Here is a 7,512-nt window from a genome sequence, read left to right as displayed (position 1 = left end):
AGCAGGAATATTTTCAATAATTGGAAAGGTTTGATTTCTTGTGCTTCAGAAAAGCAATCTTTTTCATGCTTCCATCAGCAGTGTGGGTATTCAATGCAAAAATTAAGTTGTTGATGATATAAATATTATCCCTTTATCCTGATTTCTAGCTATGTGTTAAATATCTGATAGAAATGTATCTGCAGATGCTCTGTTGTTCCAGCTTTGTGCATTGATTGAGACAGCTACTTATCAGAGGAAACTTTCATGGAGATTTGGTGGCTGCTGAGACACAGTTTCCCCATGTTAATCGTGACATGTAAATTTTAGCTTAATATTTCACTAGAAAATATTTTAAAACCCTCTGCCTTTTGGTCCCTGATAACAGAAATTGTTTTTCACAGGTCACACTGTTGATTTTGAGTAAAGTATACATTCTGTGTTCATATCTGAGATATATAACAAGCAGACTTGCATTCTGTGAGGAGCAAGGTCACAGGGATGTTTAGTTGATAAATGCTTTGTTTTGATGCTTTAAGTTCTTAACTCTGCTGCTCTGTCTCTAATCCACTTTTGAACCTGGGCTGCTGGGGGAAAAAGCTGCTACTCCTGTGCTAGGAAGGTAGACAAGTGCATTAACATGAGAAAAAATATCAGTAATCTCTTGATTTCTACATTCCCAGTTTATCATATAACAGGGGAAATATTACAACTAATCCTTTAGCCTTTTAATGGGACTAAAGGTGCAAGTAGCTCAGATGCAACCCTACTCAGAGTGGCTGTCACATACTCTTTGGGTTGGTTTTGTTTTTTCGGGTTTTTTTCCCAGGGGAAATGTTTAATGATTACATTTGGTGTAACTTCGCTTTTGGTGGATCCAGTCCTGCCTATCTAAACAAGTGCATTGGTTAAGAAGTCTTTACAGCCAAGTTCCTGACTGACAGTTTTCCACTCTCTACTGTAATGCCCTTTGGTGCATAGTTCTTCTGATGGGTTCTGTGTGCTGGCAATTACCCTGAGTAAAAACGCATTGGAGAGTTTATAAGGTAACAGCTTAAAATTTTAATGCTCCCTGTGATTTGTGAAAAGGTATGCAGACTGTTCTCAAAACACATGAGAGGTTATTTAAGATGTGGCAAGCCCAAGCATCAAAATACAAGAATGCCAAAGAAGGAATTTGTCCTCTCCGAATATTTTTGGCAAAAAGAAAGTGCTCAATGTCAGTAAGGAACATTCACTGTTGTCACATTCACAGTAACAAAATTATGACTAGGAACATATTCATTACATCAGATTATATTTGTATAGCTCAAATTCTTGCAGGCTTAGACCTGCAGGAGCCACTTCTGTGCATTAGAATAGACCAAAGGTTTGTTACAATTTTGTTGTAGATATATGGTCATTCAGAGGCTGTCTAGAAGGTAGGATTTTGATAAAGCACATATTATGGAAATGTTCCCTCCCCATCTCTGTCATTTCTGAACCCAGTCTCAGTCCTGGCTCTAAGCAGGCCTCACTCTGGGGTACTTAAATTCTCCTGTAGTGTGTGATTAGAGGTTTTTTTCACAAATGGGATGGGACTGCTGGGATACATTCCTTGAGCTTTTATTGCAGTATCAGCCTCATTACATGGTTGAGACAATAGAAAGATGGCAAAGGCTCAGGTACCACCAGCAGCAGCCAAAGATTTCTTTGTTACAGATCATATAAAAAACTTTCTAGCCAATAGCCCATTGCTAAAGCTTACAGGCAATTGTTCTAGCCAATTACTAAAAATACACGTACACCTGCTTCACACAATGCTTGCTTGCCTGCTTTTCTATTAACAATACACAGTACTTGCTTGTCTTCATTATTAAGCTTAAAACCTTCTACTATCTTGCTAAGCATATTTTTCTGCAGTCTTCAGGTCTATCTTAGCCAAACCTAAAGCTCCAGCTATTGTTTCATGTCCTTGCTTGCTGTACTATTGTAACTTTTCTACTTTCAGACTTTGCAGCTGCAGCTAGTTCTGAGTTTTCTGTTCTTTCTGTTTCAAAGGCGTGCTTTTACAGCTTTCAGGAAATTTCTTAACTTTACTATTTACTAAACTTCTCCCTCTCTAAACACTAAAAAGAAACCCGCTTAACTTTGTCACTTATTAACTACCTTGTGTTACTTAGCTCTACTGCAAGACGTATTTCTTTTTGCTTGTTTGGGGCACCTGTCTTGTTTGTTTAAGAGTTGCTATTTTACACCACAGTAATTTTAATGCTGTAAAAGATCTGGTGTATTCAAAGAATGTAAGTCAAATCTGACAGTAGTTACTATTTATGGTTTTCCTCACATGGAGCACCATTTGTGTTTGGAGGCTTTTACATGAACAGGCCTACTTTTACTATTTGCCACATGAAGAAAATCTCTAATACCCTTGTTTGACTCTTTATTTTCTGGTGGCCTAAAGGCACCATATGCTACTAAGATGATAAAAGGAAACCGTTTTTGATCGCTTAACTGCTGAGAACATGCTAAGCTTATTTATTTAAACTAAATGCTGAAAATCAAGCCGTTTATCTAAAGTGGGATGAAGTGCGCCTTGGGAGACAGTTTTTTTTGTGGTGTATTTGCAAATGGCTTATAATATTTAGACAAGAGTGTTATACTAATTAGGAAATTACCTGCATAATAAAAAGAGATGTTCAAAAGGAAGCAAAAAAAGAAAAATAATTGCAATGTTATAGTACCATAGGTTTACTGGAAAGTTAACAACCCATCAACCAGATTTTATTCCTTACCTTTCATCCATGTCTTTTCCTTTTTTTCAGCACAAGAGATTGAAATTAATCAGGATATCTATCCAAATAGAGTACACTGGTCACCTTTGAAAAAAGTTTTTTGCACTACATAGCCAGCCTTAATTTGCAGACAGTAAAGACCAATCCAAAATATATGAATACATATTTTTTCTAAATCTAATCTGGTAGAGATTCTTGACTTACTGTAATTCTTCTTATCTCTCTTATTTGAAGAAAGCAGAACAAATGGCATCCTTGAATTTCCCTGCCTATTTTGTCCAAAGAAACTTATAATTTATGAGGAGTGGTTTGTTTTCCCCCACTGCTTCCTTTCATTATTTTCATTCTTTTGTCTGCCTGCTATGATAAACACTTGTCATAAGGGTGAGACTAAGAGTGTCATTAATTGCCAAAAAGAGAAATCCAAAACATTCTAAGTATTGGATGCACCTTTTTCTACTTTTTAAAAATGAGAACTGTCCAAGAACTTTTACTGCTGTTCAAACTTTATCTCAAATTAATTTTAAAAGTCAAAACCTGCTGACAAACGCTTGTTTCTAGTCATGAGGATGACTGTATGTAAATTTATTCTCTCTATATTCCAACAGGAAAAATAAATAAATAGCCTTCTAAATAAGGACGAGAGAAGAGAGTAGAAGGGAATAATGGCACTTCACCAAACCAATGAATAATAACAAATATGGCAGCAGCATTTTAAAAGTCTGATGTCTTTTCTAAATAATATTCTTAAAATGAATTTGTCAGAAAGTTGTGCTTCAGGAAAGGAAACACTCTTTTTGCTTTGTGCATGAAAAGGAAATATGTTACCTCTCATATGTTTATATCACATTAATCAGTTGAAACAATGTAAACTTCTGCTACTTGTGCTATCTGCAGACCTATAGAAATTAACTACAAGTTAAATCTTACTATTCAAATTTGAAATAGCGAAGGATTATTATTCATCCAGTATAGTTTATTTTAGCATGGAATTCTATCTTATCCATCAACACTATAGAAATATATGTAATAATACTATATATATAATAATACAATATAAATATATATTGTTTATATATAATGCTATTAAGAAAATATCTTGCATTACTGTGCAAAAATCGGTTGAACCTTAGAAATGTTGGCAAAATGGTATAGAGCAATAGGAAAGGGAATTTTCCCTTCCAGTTCACTGTAGACATCTACAACATAAATATTTAAGAAATAATATTGATATAAACTTAGATTCAACAAAATCAAAAAGGAATTAGGAAAGCTTCAAGTCAGGTTTGGACAAATGTTATTTTTGATCATGACAAATAATTTTACATGGCAAAATGGAGAAAATTTCATTTGTGGCTGCTGGTAAGAGAAACTGGGTATTAATTTTTTTCATTTAGGAAGCAGTTCAATTTAAGAAAATCAGTTTAATTTCAGGCAGATTCTCTAGGTGTTCCATCTTTGCTCAGATTGTCTCTCTCTCAAATATTCACACAAACACATAGATGAAGCTGTAAACACTTTGCGGAAAATCCACAAGCCTAAAGGAAGACAAGAAACACACGGTAAAAAGAATGAAAGACATGATCCAGTTAGATGTACAACTAACCAGCTACCCATATGGAATTTAGGCCACCTCTTCAAAGATACTACTAAGCCACCATTTATTCCTGTCTTTTTACAGTCTGTGTCCCTCAAAACCCTAAAATAAATGGTGGAACTCTTTCTTTCATGAAAGCTAATGAAATCTTGAAATCAGAGAACAAAGTCAAACACTCTGCAAAACAGGTATGATCAAAACCAAAACCAAAGATATATGGAAAAAAAAAGGGAAACTTGGAAATGGAGTGCCTACAACCAAATGGACTGAGAGGAAATGCAGTGCAGTGAAAAGGACCAAAACTTGCCAAAATTACTCCAATTCAAATGCTGAAATCAGGAAAGAAATGTAAATAAAGGGTAAAGAGAAGACTTAGAAGAAATTAAACACTACCAAAAAAAAAAAAAAAAAAAGGAGAATTTAAAAACTTAGAGAAAACCACAGAAGTGAATGGGATGACAAGAAGTGCAGGGAAATGCACCAAAGCTTGCCCAAATAATCCTCATTGAAATCGCAGTATGTTTGACAAGAAAATCACCATACTTGGTCCATCCTTTTTCTCCAAATTTTATATACTGAGCATGATGTCATTTGGTCTGGAATATCCCTTTGGTTATCTTAGTCAAGCCTGAAGTGTGCAGCCACGTTCAGATGCAAAGTGACTGCTAATTATGCCTGAAGAAAGCTTTATTCAGCTTTCATGCACTTAACAAGCGAGCCTTTTTCTACCCAGCAGACTACACCCATTTTTACAAACTTATTAGGCATCCAAAAACACACGTTTTCTTACTTTTAATCTGTTTATCCATTCTATTATCTGATATTTAGTCTTTGTACCTAAATCAATATTGTTGTGGTAGCATGAGAATTTTTTTCCACATTGATTTCCCATAGTACTGCAATGTCACTTTTGCTCAAGGTGGAGAAGCCAGTAGGATAAGAGCAATTATGAGAATAATAATGAAGGAATTATAAACCAAATTGCATGTAAGAAGTTGAAATGATGTTTGAGTTCTTGGGCTATGAACTTCGAGATCAAAACAAAAATAGTTGTTAACATCAAAGGCATCACATCAAATAATCCATTTCTTGACAAAATCAGCATCCTTAAACATGTTAGTGTATGAAATAAGTGTTGGAACCAAACAAACTTTTTTTTTTCTAGCATCAGCTGAGTCTCCTAATGCTCTGAATGATATTTTTCTTCCAGCGTTCTTATTCTTCCCAGTTAGAGAAAATTGTATTTGGGTGGTTGGGGTAGAGAAGGAATGTGTCCTCATATTTCACAGACAATAATATCCTGAATCAGACCATATGTCTGACAGGGTCTAAAATGAAAGGTAAAAGCTTCCACTATTAACTACCAAGTGCTTCTTTGGGATATAACTCTAGGTCTGTATCTACAGTTTAAACCATGAGTGTATCATTTGAGGACTTTAGCAGCTGGAGATAAAGATATTGTATTTAGAACTTCAAGATGAGTATTTCTTCTATTAATTTGTTTGTGCTCCAAATCCATCTAAATTTTCACCATCCACAAGCTTCCTTAAAAATCCTCGAGTGCAATCACTTCTCCATATTTGAAAAAGAATGTTTAAAAAAATTAATTGATCAAATTTTACCTTTCTCTCAGTGATCAAAGAATATTTTCCTTGGTTTTTCTTTTGGCCATGCCACTTCAGATGATTCACTGATATAACAAACCCTTTGTAGTTTTCCTTAGTGCAAAATCAAACTGGGTTTCTGGAGAGTTAAATTAAAAAATCTGTGCTGTTTTGTTCCAGTGGAAAGCATTTATTTCAATGCTTTGTCTTTTGACAGTATCTCCATATGTTTCATGGTATGGATAATGGTCCTTATAATAGTATAATTTGACACTGTATTGACATTCATTTATTTTAAGGAATTTAGTGAGTATTAAAATCCAGTATGCATGTCAGATAATATGAAATGGCACATGGGCATACATGTCAGTATAATCACTGCAATAAAGAATTTTGTTTCAATAAGTCAACCACAGAAATTCACAAAAAGCATACAAAGGCCCAGAATTTTCCCTTCAGCTCCTAGCCTCTTCAGGACTGATGAAAGCAACATGCAAATGGCTATAAATAATAGAGTAAATAGAAGTTAAAATAATTGTACCTGACTTGAGAACTTAAAGAAAAGTTAAACAATCCACATGAAGTCATAGGACTTAACACTTCAGCTGAATTCTGCTTCCTAATTCTATAATCAAGTGATGCTGTCATGCTTCCTGTAATTATTATTGTTGCCACTGTGTCAGAAAAAAGGTATTGAGGACTAAAAATTTTGTAAACTTTGTTGGTTGATATCTTAATATAAATAATAGCTTCCAGAGTAAAACAAGTGGGTATGATTATCTTGAAATTGTCTGCTGTAGAGACTAGAGGGAAAATGGGGTCTTGATACATGCTCTGTTCTTAGGCATCCTGGAGTCCCCACTTCATAGGAGGGAAATAGCTCCAAAATGAACTCAATTGACCTTGGCAACAGACACACTAATGGCTCGGAGAGTGGAGAGCTGGGCAGGCTACTTAATCCTCAGTGTCAGAAAGCAATTAAATCTGCTAATTACCAAATTATGTGTTCAAATTCTCAAAGGCAAGCATAAGCAGTAATGATTAACCATTTTGCAAAGAAATTCTTTCCTCTCTCTCCAACTGTTCCTGGGTATTCCCAAAAGAAAACATTTTCACACAGGAGCAACCTAATGTCACACTAAATGACAATGATAGCCTTTGCTTTCTCCTTGGAGATGGCACATTTATGATTCCCAAGTGTCAGGCTGTGAGACTGGACACTGTGTTTAACACAGTCATAACCGTGATGGTATGAAATTTAGATAAGAGAATTTATTGTCGGAGCTGCCACTGGGGAATGGAGAGGTAGAGCAATTTCTAGTCTTGCTTTTCAAAGGTGAAGAGGTGAAAAAAGAAGAGGAAAAAGTAGAAAAAAAAGTTGAAAATTATTTCCTGGTGTAATTGTTAAAATCAATTAGTAAATCTTGAGGTATAGCAAAAGCCACAAGATCCTATAATGTCAGAATAAATGTTTGTGAGTTTTCACCTTTCAAGAGAAGGTCATTTTTGCAAGAAAGTTTTTGCCATATTCCATAAAAAGACAGCTAAAGAAGAACTA

Source organism: Geospiza fortis, unplaced genomic scaffold (genome assembly GCF_000277835.1).
Source record: "Geospiza fortis unplaced genomic scaffold, GeoFor_1.0 scaffold66, whole genome shotgun sequence".
Taxonomy (NCBI): Eukaryota; Metazoa; Chordata; class Aves; order Passeriformes; family Thraupidae; genus Geospiza; species Geospiza fortis.
The sequence above is the reverse complement of the archived record's forward strand: the minus strand, read 5'-3'. Positions refer to the sequence as shown.